We start from the raw sequence: 27412 nt of genomic DNA, 5'->3' as shown, positions 1-27412 counted from the left end.
TGGTTTCCAGGCACAACGCAGGTAATTTGCCTCTCTCGACTTGAGTTCTTCCATTACTCCTTGGGCCTCGGGCATCACGATGAGGAGCACTAAGCTTGTTCTCCTCTTTGCGGCTGTTAGATGGCAGATACACTCACTCCACTTTGCAACTTTGGCTGCTCAGCCCTCACCTTTTCTGCTACTCAGCAGAGTGGAAATTAAAGCAGACAGAGGCAACTTTTACAAGGCAGATCAGGAAAAAGTACTTGAAATTCTACACAATTTCACATTTAGATGTCTGGGATCCCCTGCATGGCTGGAGTCTGCACTTAATCATTTTGGAGTGTAGCGCTGAACACATTAGCACAGACTTTCCTCGTCTAATTGAGGGTCCTGCGTTTAATGCCAAAGTTCTCTGGATGGTGAAGATTGACATCCAGAAGGCTAGCCAGCACCCATTATGCTGTTTTAAGCTGTGCTTTATGGGTGTTTTTATGTGATGAGCTTACCAAAGACCAGCGTCTGTCTGGGTCTCAGTTTTACAGATTAATAAATTCAATTTTATTGATTCGTCCAAGGATGAGCCTGTATTTGGGAATGAATGCATAATCATCAAATTCTCCAGGTGCTGACGGGTAATTTTTGCAATGGGAGAGAGGTGCTCAACAGAACAGCCCCTCAGGCCACTGCTTGGGTTTAAATTTTGGTGGATAGGTTTGCCCCGAAAATAAAATCAAGGCTCTTGCTCAGCAAATATCTTCTGAGTCTTTACTGTGCATAAGGCACTATGCAAGACGCGCTGTTGCATACCAAGATAAATTACGGCTGGATCATGCCCTCAAGAAACTCCCATGCAAATAAATATGGTGCAGATGAGAGCGTACTGTAAGGAAGATGCAGAAAACCTGCCAAGGGAGTGCAGGGGAGAAAGAGATTCTTTCAGCAGGAGATGTGGGGAGAGAATCAGAACCAAAGGAGACAGCATTCCAGCTGTGTCTTGAAGGAAGAGTGAAGATTGCACCCAAGGGGGGTGGGAGGTGATCATTCCAAGAAGAGGAAGTAGATGAGCAAAGACACAGAGACTTTTTGTTTTGTTAGCTGCCGTCAAGTCAGCCCCCAACTCATGGCGACCCGTGCACAATGGAATGAAACACTGCCCCATCCTGCGTGCAGATGAGTAATTCCTTAGATGCAGTGGAGTGGGGATGTTAGAAAGGTAAGGAGGTACCCGATTATTTTGGGGGTGGAGGAGGCTTTTGAATGCCTTATGCTCCCAGAACAAATGGAGCAAAGAGCTTTTAAAGGGATGTGCCAATCAAGCAAGGAAAGCTTGATGAATTCACCTTTGCCAGGGTATGGAGCTTTCTGTATACATAATTGGTCCTGGCCACTTGAAATTGTATCTTCCAGGAAACATGGCAGGCTCCCTGATGGTGCCTTTGTCTTCCCTGCTTAGGTTCCTTATTCTTTATTGATCATTACAAACTTCTACCATAACTGGTGATGGACCTCTTACAGCTTATTAGGTTGTAGCTTATCTTGCATAAGCTGCTCTGTACCTCGGTGTCTTCCTGACAGCGTTCTCGAGAGTACCCTGGCTTCTGTGCCGAGAGTCAAAGGACCCTCCTGTCTTATCAGCAATGCAGAGACGAATTGCTCCTGAGAGTGGGTTACTCTCACAAATGGCTGATCTCCCCCACATTTGGCAGGATTCAGTTTGCTTCCGTATCAGGGTGGCATTTCTGACTTTGCCCCTATCCACAGTATTGTGATGAGGAAGATAGTTTCTAGAGTCAGACAGAACCAGCTTCAAATCCCAGCTCCATCACTTTCCAGCTGTGTCACCCAGGGCACACTATTTAATCTAAACCTCAGTTTCCCAGAGGGGAAAGTGGGGATAAAGATCACACTTACCCCCCAGTGCTGTTGTGAGGATTAACCCACAAGATGTCTACAGCAGCTGGACCAGTACCTGGCACATTAGTGAAGCCGTTATTACCATGGGCCTCTGAGGGCGTGCTTGGGCGATATCAGAACCTTCCAGGCAGTGAGAGGAGCTGCAATCCACATTCTTGGGAGGCAGGGAGACCTGGATCAGTTGCTGGCAAGTCAATCCTTTTGTGTCTGGGGAGACCGCCATGGCTTCCTACCTGCCCTTCCCTCCTTTCTGCACTTGACTGAGCTGTGCAACCAGGCAGCAGGTGGTGAGTGAAAAGAAGCCCCCCAATGTTCCACCCAACTTTCCAGGTTGTAATTTCTGCATTGGGGACCTATCCTGGGGCCAGCAGGGATGAGTAGAACCAAGCTCTTGGCCACCTGAGGCACAGGGAGGCAACATTCCCAGATCCTTCATGACTGATGATAAAATGCATGCTGGCAACTCAGTTTTCTAAGCTTCCAGAGAGAATGGAGGCAATGATGCGCTGAAGAAGGTTCCACTCGCCTTGTGTGGGTCTAGTGTTAAATCTTCAGAAATGTTGCAAGCTGGGCATCACATTGGTAGGTTGAACTCAGCCAGGGTAGGAGTATTCATATCACAGAAATCAACAAATATTACATATCAAGACTTTCCTCCTTCCCCCAGTCCCGAAGAGCTGCTTGTTAAATATTTATCAGCATACCACTGGGTGCGGTCTTCGCCACTTCCGTTTCCTTGCCTCAGTTGCTTTAACTATTCCACTCACACTACATACCCCACCTCCGACCTGTCCAGCTAACTCTCGGGCAGTCCTGAGATGAACTGACAAACACAGGTCGATGAGAAATGCTTTGAGATTCAGGTAGAACGTTTCTTGCGAGCTAATGCGAGTCTTCAGCTCTCATCGCTGTACTTGGTCTGCATCTCTCCTCAGAACGGGGTTGGTCAGCAGGTATTTAGATATGAGAGCTCACCTCTGCCTGTCAGAGCTGAAAGATTCTCCAGCCATTTCTCCAAAGTGCAGGTGACACAAAGAAGAAAACAGAACAATTGCTTACAGAGCCCTGAAATGTTGACCCCTAGGAGACCACACAGGTCCCTGGGTGGCGCAAATGGTTTGTGCATGACTACTAACTGAAAGGTTAGGGGTTCGAATCCACCTGGTGGCACCATGGAAGAAAGTCCTGGCAATCTACTTCTATAAGATTAGAGCCACTGAAAACCCTATGGAGCTCAGTTCTACTCTGACACGTGTGGTGTCGCCATTAAACCATAAAACCAAACCTGCTGCCATTGAATCAGTTCTGACTCATAGTGACCCTGTGGGACAGAGTAGGACTGCTCCATAGGGTTCCCAAGGAGTGGCTGGTGGATTTGAACTGCCTGCCAACATTTTGGTTAGCAGCCGAGCTCTAACCACTGTGCCACCAGGGCTCCAGGGTCACCATTAGTCAGAATCAACTTCACGGCAACAGGGTTTCAGGTCACAGGAAATTTTGGACACAACCCTAAAGCACATAACAGAAATCCTTATATAGAGGCTTCATCAGGAAGAGCTTATGGAGCCAGCAGAAGTAAAAGCAAAAATATCCAGCGTCCACAAGGCTCAATGAAGCTCAGCAAAGCCCTCTGCTTTTCTGAGGCCAAGTCTACATGTTCCCTTTAAGAGCTGAAGGAAATCCACTGCAGCAGCCTTGAGGCCCAGAGAGGTGGAGAGCCTCTCCATCCAAGCCAAGTGGGCAGTTTCAATCTTGTTACATTAGGAGCTTCACTGGGCAGCAACATTTCCAAGGATCCTGGGAGCCTCAGCCCCTGAGAGCAGCAACACAGGGCCACCAATGAGCATCCGATCCTCCTCCGTCTCCCTCCTCCCGCCAGAGCCTGTCTCCCTCTGCAGCAGTAGGTTTCTCCCTGAACTTTATCTGTGAGTGTATCTGGTGCATTTGCTCCTACAATATTTATGACTCACATCAATTTTTCATCTGTCCCATCACTCAGCTTCTTAGGCAAGTGTGGAAACCTTTCCCTCTGAGTTTTCGTGCTCTTTGGGGTGAGACGGAACTTGGAGTAAAGCATCAGGTACCTCCAGCACCAAATTCCTTCTGTCATTCTCCTGCTCAGAGATGCAGGGTCTGCAGCTGCCACTGCCAGCAGTTCCACCTCACTTTCTAAGCTGTCTATAGTCTGGTTGCATCTTAAATATCCACCTTGACCCCCAACAACTGCTCCTCCAGTTGGGCCATCTTCTCACTGTATTTTGCAAACACAGAGCTTCTCCTTCCTCTCTGTTGGGATCCTGTTGGTTCTGCCACCTGCAGGATTCTCCTTTCTGTGGTACATCTGGAGGTGCCTCTTGCGCCCCGGCCATCACTACAGTACACTACATGGCTCAGCAATGAACAATATCTGCACAGCCTTTAGAAATGTAACAACCAACTCTTAAATTATCCGAAATGTGTGGTATAACCATATTGAAAAGATGGAAGGAGAAGTGTATGCATGGAGGTGGGAGGAGTAAGAAAGCTAAATCCTCTACCAGGTGTACCCCCACCTCTTGGCCCTTGCACTGGCCATTCTCTCTGCCTGGAATAGCCTTCCCCAGACAGGACATAGCTCACTTCTTTATTTCATTCAGGTACCTGCTTAAAGGTCACTTAAATGATGCTCTCCAACGTACAGCACTCTTATCATCCTACTCTGCTTTATTCTACTTCATAATATTTTCTAAAATTATATTATGATTTTATTGCCCCAATAGTGCTTGCCCCACAGTAAAAAAAAAAAAAAAAAATCCATTGCTGTCTAGTCGATTTCGAACTGCCCCATAGGATTTCGAAGGAGCTCTTGGTGGATTTGAACTGCCGACCTTTGGTTAACAGCCACAGCTCTTAACCGCTACACCACCAGGGTTTCCACCATGTCAGAAAATCAATAGTTAATGTCTATCATCTGTCTTCAGATTTCTCCAGAAGCAGACCCTGAGACAAAGATTAGTGCAAAAAGCTCATTTAAGAGATATAGAAAACACTACAGAGGAGCCCAGTGGGACAGTAAGACTGGAAAGAGTAGGCCACCAGTAAGCGTGCATTATCAACCAGAATCTACCGGGGTGATTAGATCTTAATCCTGTGGAGAAACTCTGGAATGGTGTAGCACTTAGGGTTCCCACTTACCCCATCAGAGGAGTGAGGGAGGGGCAGTGGTTGAGGTCTGCTTCCGGGGGAACTCCTCTGACCTTCTGGCCTGTCCTGTATGCAGGAAGAGCAGTCTTTGAAGACAGTCCTTAGGCAAACAGATACACAGACTCTCAACTGGAAGTAGACCAGCTTCACAGAAGGGGTAAGGCTGGAAGAAGATGAGTGGGGCTCTGACAAATCGGCCACAATGCCTATTGTTAGTAATCCAAGGAATAGCAGCACAAACTGGTTACCTAGAAGAGTTAAACACCATAAGATACAGATAAAAAAAGAGTTGAGAGGAGTTGCATCTGCAGAGCAGGACAAAGGAGTGGGAAGGGGATTGGTATACTTTGTTATAAATTGTTCTATTTTTTAAGTGTTATTTTACTTTTAAACTATATCCATGTCTTATTTTGGAAAAAGTGTATATATATACATTTTAATGAGTATGAATTTCACCAGAAAGCCATCCCACACTGATTTGATTCTAATTTTTCATGGGAAAATGTCACAAAATGATTAACCAGCCCTGTGGAAAAAGGATCTCAGTGAATGTTAATTGAAGAGAACTGAAGCCAGACACACTGTAATCAGTTGTATTCAATTCTGAAAACATTTTGTTAAGCTCCTACTATGGGCAAGAGACAGGAGCCCTGGTGGCGCAACAGTTAAGTGCTCTGCTGCTAACCGAAATGTTTGGCGGTTCAAGCCCATCCAACAGCTCCATGGGTGGACAACCTGGTGATCGGCTCCTGTAAAGATTACAGCCTAGAAAACCCTGTAGGACAATTCTACTCTGTCACATGGGGTCACTATGAGTCAAAATCAACTTGAAGGCACACAGCAACATGCAAGAGAGTGTGCCTCATGTTAGAAACATGAAGAGGGTAAGACCTAGCTCTGTTCTCAGAAGTTAGTGGTCTGGGGAGGAGGTGGTCTTAGTCTGATGAGGTGCGTCCTTCTCCCGCCTTTGTCTGCTTCCTGCTGGTTGGAATGCGAACCCTGTGGGCTAAACTGGAATAGCCATCCTGGGCCATTAATGGAAGCTGTACGTTGAGAAATGTGAAGCAACAGGCAGAAGTTCCTGGCTCCCTAGCTCATGGAGCAGCCAGGTGAGCCCAAGACTGCTGATCCCTAGGTGAGGTGGAAATAAACATCTATGTTCTTTATGCCACTGTTATTTTGGATTTTCTATCACTTGCTGCTGTAGCCAATCCTCATTCATATCCAGAGACAGGCTTACAACTGAAAAAGATGTAATTCATGTAAAATTTCATAACAATATGATAGAGACAAGTCATGGTAGGGGCACAGAGGAATGAATGATTAACCTGAGAAGATCCAGGAAGATGTCTCAGAGACAGTGATGGCAACTGTATTGAAGGGGATGAGAAGGAGTTTGCCAGGCAGCCAGGGTATGGGGATGGCAGAGAGGGACACCATACACAGACATGGACGGCAGAATGAAAGAATGATTTCATGGAACCACCTGTAGTTCTGATGGGTGAAATATGAAGTGCAAGGTGGACGATGATGAGACTGAAGAGGGAGACAGAGGCAAGGTGATGAAAAACTTAGACGGCCATTCCTGGGAGATGGTACCATATGATGTTACAAAGAGGAGCCATCAACTAGTGTTCAACCTGTTTTAACATTACCAGATTAAAATTTCTGAATGCAAAGAGACCAAGTAGGAGGTCATTGCAAAATTGTTTAGTTTGACGATGACAAGGGCCAAATGATAGTAGATAGATTATTGATGAAAAGAAAGGAACAGCATTAAGAGATCGTTTAGGAGATAAAATATATTGGTTGTGGAATGTACGAGAAGGAGGAGCCCAGGATGACTCCACTTTTCTGGCTTAGATCACCAGCAGATAAATCATTACCAAGGGCAGGAAACACAGGGGAGGAGCAGGTTTGGAGATGAATGTTGGAATGCTAATTATTCATTCTGCTCCCAATTCATTCTTTTGAACTCTGAAAGCCTCGTTTCTCCCTTACCAGAGGGCTCCCTCTTAGGCTACCGACAAGGGCCACTGGAGGAAGACCAGATGCCTGGAAGAGGGAGAAAGGATGTGTCCTTGTTTACTTGCCTTTCCTATCAGGATCACCCAGGAATAGTTCTTCACCCTAGCAGCAGTCATAGATTTCAACTCTTTTCCACCTCTTAGAACCAGCCTGATTGTATCCCTTCAGAAACAGCAGCACCAGCCACTCAGTGCCCCTCCTCAGAGACCTGAGTCCCAGCTCTGCGGTTTCTACTCCAAACTCCTAAGTTTTCAGCACTGATGGGCTGTGCTCTCCCTTCATGGTCTGAGACCAGCTCTGTGGGGCCCTCCTCAAAGCTCCTGGGTTCTAGTCATCTCAACCCCTTCCCTTCTTCCCCTGCCCTAGTGGGGTAGCTGACTAGTTACCTAGTGTACCTAGTGAACATTAGTTACCTAGTGTTCCCTCTTTGCTTTTTCAGTCCTGTAGTGCCTCTTTGGAAATTCTGGTGGGGTAGTGAGTAAGAGGATCAGCTGCTAACCGAAAGGTAGTTTGAGTCCATCAGCCACACCTTGGAAACCCTATAGAGCAGTTCTACTCTGTCCTACAGCTTCTCTGTGAGTCAGAATCGACTTGATGGCAATGGTTGGAATGTGCCTCTTTGGAGGCCTGGTGGTGCAAGAGTTAAGAGTGCTGGATGCTAAACAAAAGGTCAGTAGTTTGAAACCACCAGAAGCTCCTCGGGAGAAAGATGTGGCAGTCTGCTTCCATAGAGATCTACAGCCTCTTAAACAGTTTCTTATTTTAAATTTGCTCTTAAAATACCGGATCCTGGCTGATACAATCATTGGTACCAGGGTGATGTCAGGAAATAAACCCCAAAAGTTAGGATCCTAGGGTTGGTTTGGTTGTGTATCTGTGTTTTCTGTGAAGCATCCAGGTGGAACTGACTGGAAAGTAGCTGATTTGTCCTAAGTTAGGAAGGGCAGTAAAGCCAGAGATTAATTACTGTACATCTTCAGCTTATGGGGTAATCCCTCAGGGAATGATTCACTTCATTATCGTTGTTATGAGTCCATTGTTGGTTGAATCTGTTGTATCAATCCAATCTCATTGAATGTTCCCCTCATTTTTGTTGACCCTCTACTTTACCCAACATGACCTTTTTGATCTTTCCTAGTGACATGACCATAGGAAGAAAGACAACATCTAATCATCCTCACTTCTAAGGAGCATACAAAGGGAATGCTCCTTAGAAGAGACTGAGTAATTTATCTGCTCCAAATTCCTGTGATATAGCTTTGAGTCTGCAGCCCATGCAGATAGATCATGCTCTTGACTTTACAATGTGTGCCAGCTTTCTTTCTTTCCATTTCCAACCGTAGAGTCTAGTAAGCTCTCCCTTTCTGGATACTGCCAGAGCAATCATAACTGATTACAATAGTACAAATATGAGACCCCCCCAGACACATCTTGAAGGAAAGCAACAACTCAATCATGACTCCAAAATTTGAGAGGGGCGTTGAAAGATTATCTCACGAATCACTGCACTGTCAGGCAGTTGAGGGTGGATTACGAGAACAATCTCTCACTGGTCTTCATGGCTTCATTCCCTCTCCCTTTCAATCCATTTGCCAAACACGCCATTTCCCATTTAAAAACTTTAGCATACAAAGACGTGATCCTTACCCACCTCTCCATCAGCATCTGCTACAGACACCTTCTAGCTCTCTGCGTTTCAGCCTCATAGAATGACTTGCCATACTCTGAGTGTGACATGCTGTCCTGTAAGCATGCTGATCTTTCTCTGTTCGAAACACTCCTTTTCACCATTCTTTGGTCAACTTTTACTCAATCTTTCAAACTACACCAAGCATCGCCTCCTCTAGTATTCATCATAATAGAGCCTATCATTAATTGAGCCCCTTTTTTATGCTGGGCACTTTGCAAATATTTTAATATTGGCAACAACATTTCATAACAGGTATTAGGCCAAGACAAAATGAAACTTTATCCCCTCAACCACCACTCAGGAGAATTCAAGCATTTAAAACACAGGCCCCAGCATCAGAATCATTTGGGGACTCCTTAAAATGCAGATTCCTGGTACCTACGCAAACCTACACTGATTAATTTTGGCATAGGCTTGTTATTATTTGCCAATGTAGGAAGTTTGGAAATGTAACTCAGAGTAAGAAAGTGGATATTCTCAACATTATACAGCCAGCATTAATCATTCACAAGAAATAAAATCAAAGCTACAATATTAGCAGGCTAAATGTCAGTTGCTGTGATGATTAAGGTTGTGTGTCAACTTCCTGGGTCATGATTCTCAGTGGTTTGGCAGGTATAAAGAAGTTTGACAGTTATGCAATGATGTAATTATCCTCCATTTTGTGATCTCCTGTAAGTAATATACTGTGATCACCTCCATGATGTGATCTGATGTCATCAGCCAATCAGTTGTAAGAGGAGTTTTCACAGGCGCGTGCCCTGCATTCAGTATATATGGATGCTCTGGAAAAACTCATTCTTGCTCTGAATCATGCATCCAGTTCATCATCATCTGACCTCCGGTTCTTGGGACTTGAGTCAGTGGCCTGCCATATTGTCTGCTTATCTCAGAATTCATCAGCCTCCACAACCTGTGAGCCAGCAGCCTGCCTTCTTACCTGTTGATCTTGGATTCGTCAGTCTCCGCAGCCTGTGAGCCAGAAGCCTGCCATCTGACCTGTTTATCTAGGGTTTGTCAGCCCCTGCCACTATGTGAGTCAGGAGAAGCCCCTAGCCTGATATCTGACCCATGCACTTGGGACTTACCAGCCTCTACAACCGCATGAGGCATTTCCTTGAGATAAATCTTTCTCTCTCTCTCTTCACTGGTTTTGCTTCTTTAGAGAACACAGCCTAACAAAGTCCCCAAATGTGTATATAAAAAATACCCATTTCTCTAGTCTGTTTAAATCAGGTTTAAGTCCTCATCCCACCAGGATGGGAAGAAAGTCACCTTCTAGTTGATTGTCAGCATGTTCAAGTCCATCCAACCCCACTCCTTGAATCACTTCAGAAAGCTCAAGCTCACAAGGTACCCAGGAAACAGTGCAAGGGTCACTAATTCCCAGCTGGTCATGGTCACTGCTGGTATGCACATTGCCCATGGTTGCAGCGGACCTTGGAGATTGGAAGTCTGCCTCTTTCACGCTAACCTTGGGGCCTTGGAATCTTTGCTGAGGCTGAGAACCATCTGGTCCTCTGAAATGATGTCTCATTTCCAGCAAGCTGTCACAGTCAGAGGTGTAGATTCTCACTGCTCCTATCATCTTCCACCCATCTCCCCTTCCCTGATCTCTGGAAATCTCTTCATTCTTTCTTCCCTCCATCAAAAGTTCTCCTTACTCATACTTACTCATCCATGACAACTAATACAATCTGTGCAGTGAGCTCAGATCTCAGAAAACGGAAGTCTGGAAGGAAAGGACTAATAGGCAATTCCCAGGATCCAGAGTTCACCTGGGAACACCCTCCTCTGAAAGGTTGTCAGTCATTGAGACTAGAGCCAATTGTAGATGGGTGGAGGGAAAATAAGGTAGACGACTTAGTAATACCAGTGGCCACAGACTTTGCAAGCCATGACAAGGGACTGAGGAGAAAAAAAAGATCCCAAAAATGTATAAATTCTATAAAGACGGTGACAGATCCCAGGATAAAAAAAGAGGGTAAAGAGATTAAAGGAAAGGATTTTGGAAAGAGAAGAAATGGAGGAATCCAAATTAAACAAAGAACTCCTACAAACCAAGGGAAAAGCAGAGCAAACAACCAAGAGAAAAATGGGCAAAACACTTAAACAAATACTTCATGGAAGAAGAAACACAGCTAGCCAATAAAGATTTGAAAAGATGTTCAATATGTCAGTAAACACGGCAACACAAATTAAAACCATAGTGAGTTATTGATGTATACCTACTAGATTGGCCAAAATATAAAAATCTGGTTATATTAAGTGTTGATAAGAAGGCAATTGTACATTATCTGATGATACCAATATCCTATGACAGAGCAATTCCACTCCCAGGTGTACTATTACAGAGCAGCAGCCCTCAACGTGTGGTCCACAGGCTCCTGAGGGTCCCCAAGATGCTTTTGAGGGAGTGTGCAAGGTCAAAACTATTTTATAATAATCTCCGTTGTCATCAAGTTGATTCCTACAGGACAGAGCAGAACTACCCAATAGGATTTTCAAGGAGCGGCTGGTGGAGACAGCTGCCAATTTTTTGGTTAGCTGCCTGGCTCTTAACCACTGTGCCACCAGGGCTCCTTAATACTCAGTCATAATTTGCCTTTTTCACTGTGTTCACATTTACCCTGTGTACTCTTTGCCATCATGTGCTCACAGTAAAGAGACAAAATTTGCCAGAGTCACGTGAGAATGCCCTCAAAGCAGTCAAAGGTATTAATTTTATTAAATCTCAGCCCTTGATAAACTAAAAAATTTTTTCTATGTGATGAAATGGAAAATATGCCTGAAGCGCATATTAAAGTGTGAGGCTTGTCTTAAGGAAAAACACTTGTGCCATTGTTTGAGGTGTGAGCCGAACTAACCATTTTTAACATGGAATGACATTTTTACTTGAAACTAATACTGACAGACAAAATGTGTTATTCAGACTTGAATATTAGAAGACATTTTCTCAAAAATGAACAAAGTGAGCCTTTGACTTTAGGAAAAACAATTGACATTATTTGTTGCCAATGGTAAAATTCAAGCTTTCAAGAAAACTTGGAATTTTGAGAAACGTATCTACCATCATGAGCTTGATGACTTTCTAATATTTCATCGCTTTTCTGATGACAGCAATGGTGATATTAATAAATGTGATGTTTATTATATATTTTTGGTATTTTGTACCATATTCTTATGCAAATAACACTTGCCCTCTGCGTCTGATTGCCAATCACACCCTCTGCCCAGGAGATATTTCCATAAGTGCTGCTATGACAATTTTTTTTTTTTAACATGTTGCTGTAAAAAAAAAAAAAAAAGGCGTAGTACATTCGCAAAAAATACTTCCTGGGGGGAGGTTGTGGATGGCAAACAAATGTAGAAGGCATGCGTTTTTTTGCGTAAAAATACAGTAATATTTGTAATACCTGCGTAACTCAGTGAACTGCAGTTCCAAATAATTCCAAATGACCAATGCATCATGTGACAAAATTATGCGTGAGTAAAAGATCCACACAAAGTACAAGATAAACCAGTGAATTTTAATGTAACAGAGTACAAAAAAGTCACTGATATGGTTTCAGATTTCACATTGCAACTAACCTTTCAGAAACTATCGCTTATCATGTTTCGGTGTAGTATCAATGAAGAATATCCACAGTTATCTGAAAAGCCTACTAAAATACTGCTACCTTTTCCAACTACACATCTGAGCGAGACCAGATTTTCTTGGTATATAGGTATATAGATAGCTGTCGTCAATTTGACTCCAACTCATGGTGACCTTACGTACAACAGAACAAATGTTGTGTGGTCCTGCATCATCCTCATGATTGCCAGCATGTTTGAGTCCATCATTGTGCCCATTGTGCCAATCCATCTCACTGAGGACCTCCCTCACTCTTGCTGGTCCTCTACCCTACCAAACATTTTGCCCTCCTCTAGCAATTGATTTTTCCCAATAACACGTCCAAAGCGGGTGAGCCGGACAATGTTTTGTTGTGATCCATAAGATTTTCATTGGCTAATTTTTGGCGGTAGATAGCCAGGCCTTTCTTCCTAGACTGTCTTATTCTTGAAATCCTGTTGAAACCTGTCTACCATAGGTGTAATCTGGTAGAGTCAGAAGTCCTCTAACTTCAGGGGGAGGGATGAGAATCACCATCAGCCCAAAGCTGATTCCTATGAGGTAGAGGTGAGACATACCTCTACTTTCCAGCCTTTTTTTTTTTTTTTTTTTTTTTACCAATTGAGACACCAGCTGTCCTCCCCATGGCACTCTCTACTTCTCTACTGGGTTCTATAATTCATTGCAGTGGCCACACAGAACTCTCAGGCCATACTCATGTTTATGTGGTTTATCAGGGAAGTAACAGGCTAAAACTTGGGATTAGGATCAACTCAGAGGTAAAGGGACACAACTCAGGATATAGATCATCAGTCAAGACAGCTTCCAAACAGGACAGTTCTAAGCTTCTTCTCGGCCATGCCTGCAGGCAGGCAGTGCTTCTTGGGCCCTCCTCAGCCTGGCCTCTGCCCTGCTTGGACAAGTGTTACAACTCTTTAAGCTCCATCGACAAGTGCCCAAAGGCACCCCAGTCTACCAGCAAGCTTCCTGCCTGAAGGTACACAGCTCTCTTGCTCCATGGGGTGGCAAGCCCACTGCAACCACCTTGCTTCATGGGCCAAGAAGCCCACTAAAAGCACCTCAGGCTGGTCCCCTAGTTTCTGCTGTCTTGTACCACTGTCGATCATGCTACGTCATCTCTCGCCACGTCTCGCCATCTTCGGTGTTACAACTCTCTCTCTCCTGGACCTAGGAGGTCGTCAATGCAAGGACCCCAGGTCTGAATAATGTGCTCTGCTCTAGGTTTTTCTTCTTGATGGTAGTGAGGTCGCTCCTGCAACCTCTCTGGAATTAGCCTTTATAAGCCTAGCAGGATGGTAAAACTGACCAATCCCGTTGGTAGGCCACAGTCACTTAATTTGTATATTAATTGATCAGTCCCTGAAAGCACACCTGTCCATTCCTTTGCAAGATTGTGGCCTAGAAAATCATCTTGGCAGTACTACAAACCCAGGGCCAGAAAGGCCATTATGTAAAGAAAACCCATTGAACTGCAATAGGTGACCCTGCTGGTATTTGCAATACAGGTGGCATAACTTCTAGCACATAGCGACACAAAAACCACCACAGTATGACAAACTGACAGCTAAGTGGTAGTCTCTTCATATACTTCAACCAAAATAACAGTTCAAGATATACTTACTCCTCACTTACCAACCATCTCATTATCCAATATTTCACACTTACTACAATAGTAAAAAATATACTCTCCATCTATCTTGCACACTAACAACGTATGTCTGGCAGTAGCAAACGCTGAGATGTGAGGCAAGAGTAAGTCTGGCTGTGATGGTTAAGGTTATGTGTCAACCTGGCTGGGCCATGATTCTCAGTGGTTTGGCGGTTATGTAATGATGTAATTTGGCAGGTATGAAATGATGTCATTTGGCAGTTATGTAATGATGTAGTCATTTTCCATTTTGTCATCTAATGAGATCATCCTCCATTTTCACACTATGCCGACTTTCACATACCAACTTGGTCTTCAGAATCTAACCATGTTGATAAGCGAGAATAGAGTATAGGTTGAATGTGGAAGCAGATGTGAGATTCAGCTGTCTTCTATTAACGAGATTTTTAAAAATGTAAAACAATGTCAGTCTTCACTAATTTTTCTTGTTTTGGAAAATAGTTACTTTTTATAAAAGTGTTATTTAGATCAACATGTAGTAGGTTGATGACTGCTATTTTAAATTAATAAATATTTCAAAATTTTCTCAATTTTCAATTCCTAGTACAATAAATATTAGTAAATATAATCCATATAATCGATCACTCTTTAGAGTCCTTAATAATTTTTAAGAGTGAAAGAGGTCCTGAGGCCAATCAGTGTTAGAACATTTATTGTAGAGAAATGTTTGCCCATAAACAGCGTGAGAAATACACAAAAATGTTTATAGCAGTAGGTGCTAAAAAATTGCCAGTAAAAGCAAAAAACTGAAAATTATTCATTCAGCATTAGAATGATAAATGAAATGTAATATACTCATACAATGAAATACCATATGCCAGTTTGATGAAAATTATCTAAAACACATGTAACGGCGGAGACTAATGTGGCTAACATAATGTTAAGGGGGGGAGGAACTAGAGGAAGAATACATTCAATATAATTACATTTATATACAATTTTAAAATATGTATCCAAAACTAAGAAAAAAAAATACTTCAAATCTAAATAATTTATTTTTTGTTACACTAACTACCAAGATAAGCAAGGGAATGATAAACACAGAATTCAGCACAGAGATTACCTCTGAAAGCAAAGAAACAGGAATGGGTTGGGGAATGGTGCATTGGGAGCTTCAAAGATAATGTTTGATTTTATCCATTGGGAGTAGGCATATGGGTATTGTATTTTCGTTCTTCATACTCTTCACATTTTGTAAATATGCTTTTGTATCTCTCCAATTTTTATTAAGACAATAAAAATTATATAGGAAAATAAAGTTTCTGAAAAGCTACATCAACTTGGAAAACAGAGTAACATGGAAGAACTCGCCCTACTAGATACACTATAAAACCATGGTAATAAGAACAGTATGGCACTAAAACAAGAAAAAATACTGTCCAATGGAAGAGAAGGAAGAGCTAAGATCGAGCCCCGTGTACATATGAGAATTATATAGCACGCCAAATGAAAGGGGAATATACCATTAATACATGGTGTTGGGAAACTCTGGTGGCATAGTCGTTAAGAGCTACGGCTGCTAACCAAAAGGTCGGTGGTCCGAATCTACCAGGCGCTCCTTGGAAACCCCATGGGGGCAGTTCTACTCTGTTCTTTAGGGTCGCTATGAGTCGGAATCAAATCGACGGCAACAGGTTTGGTTAGGTTAGGTTATATGGTGTTGGGGAAATTGGCTCACTAGATTAGGAAAACTAGAACTGGATCCTTACCTAATTCTACATCTCAGGGTGGACTCCAGATAGATTAAAGATCTAAATGTGAAAGGTAAAACTATAATGTAAATAGATGTTGTTGTTGTTAGGTGCCATCGAGTCGGTTCCAACTCATGGCAACCCTATTGTACAACGGAATGAAGTACTGCCCAGTTCTGCGCCATTCTCACAGTCATTTTTGTGCTTGAGCCCATCGTTGCAGCTACTGTGTCACTCCATCTCGTCAAGGGTCTTCTTCTTTTTCACCGACCCTCTACTTTACCAAACATGATGCCCGTCTCCAGGGACTCGTCCCTCCTGAAAACATGTCCAAAGTACATAATGCAAAGTCTCTCCACTCTCATTTCTAAGGTGTATTCTGGCTGTACTTCTTCCAAGACAAATGTGTTCATTCTTCTGGCAGTACATGGTATGTTCAATATTCTTCACCAATGCCATAATTCAAAGGCATCAATTCTTCTTTGGTCTTCCTAATTCATAGTCAAGCTTTTGTATTCATATGGCATGATTGAAAATACCACGGCTTGAGTTAAGTGCCCCTTAGTCCTCAAAGGGGCATCTTTGCTTTTTAACACTTTAAAAAGGTCTTTTGCAGCAGATTTGCCCAATGCAATACACCACTTGATTTCTCGACTAATGCTTCCATGCACATTGATTGTGAATTCAAGTAAAATGAAATCCTTGACAATTTCAATCTTTTCTCCATTTATCATGATGTTGCTTATTGGTCCAGTTGTGAGGATTTTTCTTTTCTTTGTGTTAAGGTGTAATCCACACTGAGGGCTGTAGTCTTTGATCTTCAGCAGTAAGTGTTTCAAGTCCTTTCGGATTTCATAAAGCAAGGTTGTGTCATCTGCATTTTGCAGGTTGTTAATGGGTCTTCCACCAATCCTGATGCCTCATTCTTCACATAGTCCAGCTTCTCAGATTATTTGCTTAGATAGATAATAATGTAAGAAAATATTTGTGTGACCTAGGACTAGACAAGACCTGCTGAAACAAAGCCCAAAAAGCCTAAGTCATAAGATAAATAAATAAATAATGGGTTCAATCACATCAAAACCAGTAATTTTTATCCAATGATAATTAAGTGACAAGTAACAGAATAGAAAAAGATTATTTATAATGTTTAAACTGGCAAGGCACTACCACCTAGAATCTTCAAAGAGCTCCTACAAATCAACAAGAAGAAGTCAGAAACCCCCAAAGAAAAATGTTCAGTAACTATGAACAGTCAATTCACAGAAGGAAATCCCACAAGTTGACAAGTGCATGAAGAGATGCTCAAATTCATTACTAACTAGAGAAGTGCAAATTAAACAACAAGGCCCTGCCACTTAACACCTATCAGCTTGGCAAAAATTAGAAAGCTGGATAATGCCAGTTGTTGGCAGGGATGTGGGGATATGGAAGACCTTGTGCATTGCTGGTGGGAGTTTAGATAGGTCCAGCCATTCTGGTAAGCATTCTGGGAGTACTTAGATTAAACATTCAGATCCTCTATGTCCTGGCAATCCTGTTCCTGTGAATCTATAGCAGAACAATTTTCCCACAGATCCCAAAGGGACCCATGTGAGGCTGTTCATTGCAGCATTGGAGTCCTTGTGGTGAAGTAGTTAAAAGTTACTGCTGCTAGCTACAAGGTCGGCAGTTCGAATCCACTAGCCTCTCCTTGGAAACCCAATGGGGCAGTTCTGCCCTGTCCTGTAGGGTTGCTATGAGTTGGAATCGACTCAACGGCAACTTTGCTTTTATTTGTTTATTTATTTTATTGCAGCATTGATTGCAGTGAGGGGAGAGGGAGAGGCAATCTAATTGTCTATTTCTGGGGGAAAGGAATAGAAGAAATGGAGTAAATGCACACCATATAATTAATACTCCGCTGTAGTCAGACAATAGACTGGAAATATACACTCAACATGAAAAGATGTTACAAACACATTGCTAAACTAAAAAAAAAAAAGAAGAAGCAGCAACCCAGTCCCAGTGATGTGCATTAAAAACACTTGCACTCTACACTGTATGTTCTGCAACGACACAAGCCAAAATGAAAGAAGACATATCAGGTACAATAGAAAGGTCTCCTAAGTGGGAGGAGGAGATGGGAATGGTAATACAATGGAATAAATAGCATAGCCTGGCAACTACAAAGGGGCCTTGTAGGAATAAATGAAGAGAAGAAGCTCCAAAGTGCAAAACAAATTGACCAAATCCTCTGCACCTAAAGTTAAAAAATAAACAAATAAAATGAAGAAGAGGAAGTTAGGAAATCATGCTGTGACCAGCTGGGTATTCCCTGAATGCCAGGCAAGGGCTGCCACCCCTTGGTACACGGAGAGAAGGCAGAGGCAATTTTCCAGGGACATCACTTCTGATCCTCCCCCCATGCCCTACTTCTCAGTGAAGAGATGCTTAAACTTTCATAGGGCCCTGTGCGCATTTAGTGCGAGCAAAGAGGAGAAAGATGGCATCCAGATCACATGGGAGTAGTTTTTGGCGACAAAGTCATTATGGGCAGCCGGGCACTTGGGAATATCTGCTCACAAATGCCATCCAGGTAGGGCAATTCTATCATCACCCCTCCCTTCTTTTCTACCACTTCTCCTCCTTCTTCCCAGGGTAGCGAGTGAAATACCCTATCACAGAGGTGTTAACATCTTCATTTTACATTTGAGGAAACATGTCCAGTGTGGTTAAGTAACTTGAGTAGTTTGCCCTACATAACCCATTAGTGCTGTTATTTCAGCTCAAGTCTGTCTCATTCCTTCCACAACAACCCTACTTCCAACATATTACAAAGCATCCCAAAACCCTTTCTCAAATCTCTGTTAGTTGCCCCTCCCTTGAGCTCACATGACAGCCCATGGAAACGTCAAAAAGCTCTTAGCTCCCTATATTGTAACTGTCTATTCAGTTACATGGCTCTCTACCAAAGCCCAAGCTCCTTCCTCTCCCTGTGTGTTCATCACCTTATCTTATTCTGGCATATATATGGTATAAGAAACAACAGCTGCCCAGCAGTCCCCTTTTCCAGAAAGGTTGTGATTCATAAAGACGGGGCCTCAATGTTCACATTTCTGTAACCGCCCTGCCATAGCTTACTGATCTCAGGGTAGAGAACTGACCCAAGCGGGGCCAATCAGAGCCACTTATGAGAATTTGAAACTTGAATGGGGAAGCACAACCATGAGAGACAAGGAAGAGGAGCCCACTTAATGGCAGTGCCCTAGAGAGCAGATCTGCAAATCCTGCTGCTTGGCATGTACAAAGCTGCCCATCCCTACCCGTCTCAAGACTTCGTTATTCAAAAATTCTTTCAATTTAATATCCTTCTGAATTTTGTATGATAAAGGCCAAACTGCTAAAAAAAAAAGCCCCGAAATAAGAGCCCAAGAGAAAGAAAGGGCCACATAAAACAGAGATTCTCTCAGCCTGAGACTGGAAGAACTAGATGGTACCTGGCTACCACCAATGACTGCCCTGACAGGGAATACAACAGACAACCCCTGACGGAGCAAGAGAAAAGTAGAATGCAGACCTCATATTCTAGTAAAAAGACCAGACTTGATGGTCTGAGACTGGAGGGACTCCAGATGTCATGGCCCCCAGACTCTCTGTTAACCCAAAATTAAAACCATTCTCAAAGGCAACTCTTAAGACAAAGATTAGACTGGACTATAAGACATAAAATGATACTGGTGAGGAATATGTTTCTTAGCCCAAGCAGACACCTGAACTATGTGGGCAACTCCTGTTCAGAGGTAAGATGAGAAGACAGAGGGGGATAGGAACTAGTTGAATGGACACGGGAAATACAGAGTGAAGAGAAGGATGGTGATGTCACATTATAGGGAGAGCAGTAGGGACACATAGCTATGTGTATAAGTTTTTGTATGAGAAATTGACTTGAACTGTAAACTTTCACTTAAGGCACAAGAAAAAAAAAAAAAACAAAGACAAAGACCCCAAAACACAATGGTCCAAACAAAGTAGAAGTTTATTTCTTGTAAAATAAGGGTCCACTGGGACAGAGATGCTGCACACAGTCAATAAAGACCCTAGCTGTGAGGAGCTCTGCCATCTTCTGCACGTGAATTCCAAGGTCTCCCACTGAAGCTCTTCAAGGAGCGAACCAGCAAGGTCTCAGAGGCCAGGCCTACAAATAGCACATGAAACTTCTGCTCACGCTCTGTTAGCAAGAACTTGGACGTAGGGTCACACATAACTGGGAAGGTGGGGCTGGGCAGCTACATCTCGGCCTCAACTCTGTTATTATCGAAGAAAGAAAGCATGGCTTTGGTAGACACTAGCAGTCTCCGACTATTAGAAGTTTCTAATAATTTCCCCCTCTCCCAATGACTGGCCAAAGTTTCTTTGCATTGTTTTCAATCAAAAGGAACTTAGTTGACATGATAGGGCTACAAAATAGGGCCCTATAATAGAGCACGAACAAACCTGTCTTGGAAGAAGTACAGCCAGAATGCTCCTTTGGACATATTACCAGGAAGAAACAGTCTCTGGAGAAGGATGTCACGCTTGGTAAAGTAGAGGGTCAGCAAAAAAGAGGAAGACCAAGGAGATAGATTGATACAGTGGTTGCAACAATGAGCTCAAGCATAACAACGATTGTGAGGATGGCGCAGGCCAGGGCACCTAACAACAACATTCCTGATGAGTGAAGGGTTTGTTGATGGATCCTTTTAGAATGCTTCCATTCAGGGTGGGTAATTCTGCACCTAGGGAAGAAGGTACAGCAGATTGACAGAGACTAATCCTAATTCATCCAGGGCCAGAAAAGGACATAGATATTTAGGGTCTCATCCAATCAAGACCTGGTACCCAGAGCTTAATAAGAGTCTCACTTGTAAGGAAAGGCCACTTACAAGGGCCCAGACCCAGGTGAAAAAGTAGATGCCTGCCAGGTGAAAGGGGACTCAGTGCCAAGTCTTACCAAACTGGCCAAGTCCTGGGTACCAGTGGGCAAGATGAGGAACCAGGGGCACACCCAGATGTCCCGCCACTTATACACTGACCCCACAGGAATGACCAGTGTTAGCTAAGGTCCTGATTTAGGGGTCAAATCCTCAGAAAAGAGTTCAAACAGATTGTAGAGGGTGGGACAGTGCCTAAGCACACGTGAATGCCAAGCATCATACAGGCACAGGGACTCCAGCTGCTTCCTTGCTGCTCTTAAAGTGGAGCTTCACAAACATTTGATGAGCTACAAAGCTGCTTCCATTTCCCAAATACCACTGAGCCTTCACAGGTCCAGAGTGACCAGAACACAAGCGGCTTGTGTGGATTCAGGGACAAATCCCCACTGGCCACACTCCTATGGGGCTGTGGCCCACTTGCCTCACTGGGGAGGGCTGCCTCTGCCCGACACTCCCCACCCCCCATCTCCTCCCTCTTTGAAGGAACACAAATTGGCTCCCGTCTCTAACAAAGGGAGGTATTCATGGCATTTAGGGGGAAGGGGGGTCTTTATGTGGCATACAAGAAAATGAAAAAGGAAAGGTCCATGTGGCCAAAGGAGTGTGACCCTGTATAAAAGTGAGGAGGCATTTGAAGATGCTTCATCATTTGTCAACAGTTTCACAAAACATTTGAGTCTATCAAAACAGCCCTGTGAAGTAAGCAAGGCAGGTCTGTTGATTCCATCGTATAGATAAAAAAACTGAGGCTCAGGTTGATCTCTCAATTTCAAGTCTGGCGGCGTTACCTCTAGAGATCAGAATTGTTCCCATGTGTGTACCAGGCGTTCTGGTCTCCCTTCCTGTTTACTATCTGATTAAACCTCAGAACTTTTAAAACCACCTGATGAGGGAGGTGCTATTACCATTCCCACTGGGCAGATGAGAAAACAGACTCAAAATTACGAGGAGGAAGCATGTCCACCCATTGTGATATAAAATTTGAACTTTGTAGCATCATAAAATCTTCAGGCTGGATGGTTTCAAGAGGTGACCTAATTCTTTCACCTCAAGCCGGAAATTAAACCATTGCAGGGATTCAAGGAGATGATTTCATCACCTTCTTCAGCTGCTCCCACAAGGCCCCTTGTAGATTCTAAATCTTAATTGCGGGAACCTTTCTTTTTGATACAGACACACTATTAAACCATGAAAAATCTCCCTAAAATTAATCCATAACAAGAGACTCCAGATTGGCCTGAATCACATTGTTGCCAGTCACACTCAACAATTCAGGGACACAGTACGCATTTTATATTAGTAAGAATTCCGTAAGTCCAAACTGATTTAAATTTAAAGTAAGACAGAGCCTAGATTAATAACTTTCCTAAATGGAATGCTCTCTCCTGGCTGCCAGCGATGTTACTAGTGGGCCCTACTTGGGCTTCAGCCATGGTAGGCTCACCAAATTCTGTTGTGTTTCCTAGGTCTCGGAACATAGGTCCAAGAGTTCTCAAAGGATTGTGAGCAAACATCAGCGTGGCAATTCATTCAATTTCACTTAAAAGCAATCCAAGGGCTACTGCCTCAAAACCAGGCAACCCCTTAAGACCCATCCCGCTGCTGTCGAGTCAATTTTGACTCATAGCAAAGCTATAGGACAGAGCAGAACTGCCCCATAGGATTTTCAAGGAGTGGCTGGTAGATTTGAACAGCCAAGATTTTTTGGTTAGCAGCTGAACTCTTAACCACTGCACCACCAAGGTTTCCAATCCCTAAAGAGGACCTCTTTCAAACAATTCCCTATCCCAGTGAATATTAACCTGCATTGGATCCTTGTCCAGCATCCACACCAGGAAAGCACTTTCTACTGTGGACAAAAAAAAAAAAACTGTTGCTGTCAAGTTGATCCCAACTCATGGCTACCTCATGCGTTAACAGAGTAGAACTGAGTTCCATAAGATTTTCTTGGCTACAATCTTTATGAGATGGATTGACACGGTGGCTACAAAAACGGGCTCAAGCATAACAACAATTGTGAGGGTGGCACAGGACCAGGGTGTGTTTGGTTCTGGTGTACATAGAATCGCTCTGAGTCAGAACAGACTCGACGGCACTTAACAACAACAATCTTTATGGAAGCAGATCTCTAGCCCTTTGTTCTGCAGCCCCGCTGGATGAGTTCGAACTGCCAACCTTTCGATTAGTAGTCAGAGAAAATCGTTTCCACAACCCGAGGCTCTCTATCTTGAACAGTGAATCAGAAATCCCCTGAAAATAGTATCTGCCCAAGAAGTTATGTGTTTATTTGGTCCTGACAGTCATTGGTTTTGTTTGTCAAGGTTTTCAGTTAGGCTCCGTCACACATACTCCCCTTCACTATACCATCCCCCACCCCGAAACAGCTTTGGTTTGCTTTCTGTTGATGAATTGGATTAGGGGTTGATCTTTGTGGGCTTTCTCACCCTGTCTGCCTCCTACCCTGCCTTCTGCCAGCTTGCTGGGATCCTCCTCACTCATATGAGCTGTAAAATCTAATTGCTCTTTGTCAAACCTCTATATTGCTTTTCCATATGACTCGTTAATGGTGCTCTGAAGAATTTCCGTGGGAAAAAAAAAAAAACCCTAATTTTTAAAATGCTATTAGCAGGGATGTAAACTGTCAACACTTGCTGGTAATAACCCTCTAACCACCTTTTGCATTTTAAGTTTTGTTATTTTTGACTGATGCCAAAAAGATACCGTTTAGGCGGGAAGTCAAGTATAGCTCTTTGTGCCAAACTCATTCTCTCTCCCCTGAAAGCCCTGTAGTGATGACGGTAAATGTGTTGTGTCGAGAAGATTGTCGCAGCTGGGTAATTTGCTGGTGAAACTTTGCTGAAGAATTGAAAACAATAGAGAAGGAATGTTTGGGTCTTTTGCCAGTGTTAAAAATTCAGCAGGACTTGCAGACTGGAGCTTCAAGTTGATGCAGATGTCACCTAAGAGAGATTTACAGAGATGATACCTATTTCCTGGCAATCAACCGAACAACCCATTTTTAATGATGCCAAAACTACAAGTCCCGCTTGCCACGTTCCTTAAGATTTCTCTTAAAATCTACCATTAAAAAAAAAAAGCTTAGTGTTAGGGACAGTACTGGCCTTCAGCTTGGTTTAATATGGGGTCTGGGTTTTCCTCCTGTCTCATTGATAATCTGTGGGAATGTAGGCAAGCTACTTGACCAAATGTCAGTGACTCTTTTTAAAAGGGTTGGGGCAAAACAAAGCAGAGGCTGGCAGGGCTGAGAAGCAAGAACCCTGAAGTATTAAATGTATTCCATTTCTGAGCTCTTCAAATATTTTGTAAAATATCGAACCTTTTACATGCTAAGAGAACTTGCAATTTAATGAAAATCTGCAAATGCTTTTTCAAGAGAAGAATACTTTCACATCACGAATAATTACTTGGCAAGTAATGATTGGCAACTTTAGAAAGGACATATTGGGCTTTATCCAAATGGATGGCCCCTGGACACCTTTTGCTTACACCACACTGGAAACAGATAGCTGGGTGTCAGACAAAAGGTTTGGGCTGAGGGTCAAAAGTCTTGCAGTCAGGTGTTAGCTCTGCCCCTCACACATGCGCAATCTTAAAGGAGTCCCTTGCTATCTCTTGATCTCATTTTGCCCATATATAAAATAGCACAGCTAGGCTATGTATGATCTATAGAATCTACAGATTTTAGTGATCTGGGGTTTGGGGTGCACACTGTAGTGGACATTGGTGGTGGTGGTCTACCTAGCCCCCTTGGATCCTTTTCACTGCTTCTGTGGGCTTTGTGTCAATGGCCTGCATCTGGGTCTCTCTTTTCTCAAAAGCCCTTGGGCTACTGGAGCTAGTTTGTCCACAGGCACAGAGAACTGGAAGTGCCTGAAAATTTACATCCCCCTCCAGACTGGGGGGAAGCCCTTCACCAATAGCTTATTTAGGAGTGTGAAAGCCCAGGTCCTTTGGCTGATATAGGGCAAACTCTGAGGAGTAGTTCTGACTCCAGAGCTCCACTATAGGATCATGGCGAGGCTGGCATCCCCACTTGGCTTCTTCCCTTCCCTGTCTCCCTTTCTCACTACTGTTCCAGTTTTTCTCTGGAGCATTTCCTAAATAAATCATTTAGACACAAGTCTTTGATCTGCTTCTGGGAAACCTGACTTAAAATGCACAGCTAACAGGTAGAGCACAGTTTCTGGGTGGTACAAATGGTTAGTGCACTCAGCTGCAAACCAGAAGGTTAGCAGTTCGAGTCTGCCCAGAAGCACCTCGTAATTAAAGACCCGGTGATCTACTTCCAAAAAATCAGCCACCGAAAACTCTACGGAGCACAATTCTATTCTGACACACATGGGGTTTTCATGAGTCAGAGTCAACTGGATGGCAGTTGGTTAAATAGGTCGAGCAAAAATAATAACAATAGAGCTTTCTGCTTCTGAGGTGATACATTACTGAATGTTAAAGAGCTTTGCACCTGAAATCACTGGACACATAGAATTGCAGTACCTTAGCGTCTCTGAACCTACATGACTGGTGAATGAGGGCTATTTTTCTAAGGAGCCTCACCCAGTTTAATACCTTTACTTTTTGAAGTGGTCCTAAATATACATCTGTGTGCCTTGAACTTGGTAATCCAACAAAGAGTACTGTGGGGAGAGATGGTAAGAAACTGGTGTGCTGGAGGTGGAGTCCAAAAGTCAATAGCACAAACTGCAGAGGAAGAAAAGTGCTCAAAGTCAACACTCAATGTTGGTTGAGAGAACAAAGGGATCCAGCTGTGACACATTTCTTAGTCAAATGCCCAGGTCCAGGCAAACGTTAGATGACAAGGTCCTTTTCCTTTCTGATAGCCTGTCCTGCCCTGCCCTTCTTCCCTAATTTCCCATCTTCCCGTTCTCTTCCTTCTCCCCTCAACAAGCATAAACTACTCTGTACCAAATATTGAGTCAAGCCCAGTGAATACGAAGAAAAATAAGACACTGTTCACAAGAGACCTTGGTCCAGGTGGGACTAACAAAGAGGTGCAATGGTGGGGAAGAAGGGTGTTTCCAACAGGGGAGCAGAGACCAGAAACACAGAACAGTGGGGGCTGCTCAGAGAGAGATTCAACATGGCCACAGCGGAGGTGAGAGAAGGCAAGAGGGAGTGGAACAGTCAAGATAGGAGACGGAAGTTGTAGAGGAGACAGCGTGAAGGGCCTTGGATTCAAGGTAAGGGGTTCGAAATTTATCCCGTGGGCAGTGAGAAGGAATTGTGGGAATGCCCTTCGAATACCTTCAAGGTCATTCAGATGTTTCTGCCTCCTTCAGCACCCCTCGTCCAGAAACGAAGGGTGCTGAGGGGAAATGTATTACCTTTCCCAGGACTCCCTGTTCTTGCCCCCACTGACGGTGCCAAAGGCAGAGGCTGCTAATTTAAACTGCCATTAAGCCCTGCTGCAGGGAGCTGAAGTAACTTAATGAATATGAGCGTGATAACCTGCTCTTCACAAAAGGAGGAATTAAGAACTCATTTATATCAGTGACAGGGTAGAAAGAAAACAGGAATCTTACTCCAGCCATACCAGTCCCTGCTTTATGGAGTCCTAATTAGATCTCCTCAGTCCCGTTGTTTTTATTTCATGTTTGCCTTTTTAAAAAAAATAAAGGAAGAATATCCATAATCTCACATCACTGAACTACATATTTTATGGCAAGAATACAGATGATAAAAAGCTGTGTCCTAACTGCTCACAGGGGGTTGAGGAAGGAGGGAGAGGTAGAATTCATTGTGCCTCAGGCATGTGAATAATTATTTTCCTAATGAGCTCTTATTCCAGAAGCCCCACAAGCTACCTGAGGGTGATGCTCTACCTGCTGATGAATCTGGACCGAAGTGGTTCCCCAGGTGAGGTGGAGATGAGCTACAGGAAATGGAGGAAGAAGCTGGAACCACGGCAATCTGTCGTGATGAGAGATTTCACAGGGGTCTTTTTCATGTGTGTTGGCTTTTTCTTCTCAGAGTGAATGGCACTGGAAGCTCACGAAAGAGAGGCACCCAGAAGGGAGCAGTGTGGGGAAGGCGAGTCCACTGCCCAAGATAGGTGTCAGGGTCAGGAGACCTGGGTTCTAGTCTCAGCTCAGCAGTTAACTAGCTCTGTGCAGTGGGGCAAGTTATGTTATCTCTCTGAGTCTCTATTTTCTCGTCAGTAAAACACAATACAATTCGATCCAATGACCTTTAGGACTTCATCCAGTTCCAATAGGTTTTGAGCCTGGGGAGAAAGGGAGAAAGGGTGACATCCCAGAGATCAAGCTTAAGACAGGGAGAGAGGCCTGGCTCAGGGAGGACAGACTGACATGCGCTTCCTGTGGGGATCTCCACTGGCCTCAGGTGACATCAAAATAAAGTCAAAAGAGAGTTTACCCTTGACTCTCAAAGACCAGTCAGCCTGGACCAGAGTTCTCTAAATTTCTCCCAGAAGTCCCACCTAATACTTTAGTTTTGCGCCCAAAACCAAACCCTACCCGTTCCCGTCGAGTCAATTCTGACTCATAGCAACCCTATAGGACAGAGTAGCACTGCCCTGTAGGGTTTCCAAGGCTGTAAATCTTTACAGAAGCAGATTGCCACATCTTTCTCCTGCGGAGCTGCTGGTGGGTTTGAACCTCCGGC

Source organism: Loxodonta africana, chromosome 19 (assembly GCF_030014295.1).
Source record: "Loxodonta africana isolate mLoxAfr1 chromosome 19, mLoxAfr1.hap2, whole genome shotgun sequence".
Taxonomy (NCBI): domain Eukaryota; kingdom Metazoa; phylum Chordata; class Mammalia; order Proboscidea; family Elephantidae; genus Loxodonta; species Loxodonta africana.
This window is presented reverse-complemented; position numbering follows the sequence as displayed.